The sequence below is a fragment of the Mus caroli genome, chromosome 5 (genome assembly GCF_900094665.2).
Source record: "Mus caroli chromosome 5, CAROLI_EIJ_v1.1, whole genome shotgun sequence".
NCBI lineage: Eukaryota > Metazoa > Chordata > Mammalia > Rodentia > Muridae > Mus > Mus caroli.
The window spans coordinates 115,840,770-115,841,105 of NC_034574.1; positions in this window are offsets into that span (position 1 = coordinate 115,840,770).

Here is a 336-nt window from a genome sequence, read left to right on the forward strand (position 1 = left end):
CGAGTGCTGGGATTAAAGGCGTGCGCCACCACGCCCGGCTTCCATGTTTTTCTTCAACATCTCAAAAATGCCATTTGCAGGCAGCTACGTCAGTTTGCAAGTGCGATACCCATAGTGAAACAAAAGGTAAGACCACCTTCTTGTGAGTGGATATCTGTATCCCACCTAATTCACTACAAAGTCCAACGTCAGGTAAATGAAGCTCTTAAAACCAACCCCCGATCTACAGTATTTTCAGTTTGACTTTTCACAATGCCCCTTCTACTTATCTGTATTTCTCAAGACACTTAGTTCTCTAGAGCTTAAATTATTATTATCAGGGCTGAAGAAACAGCC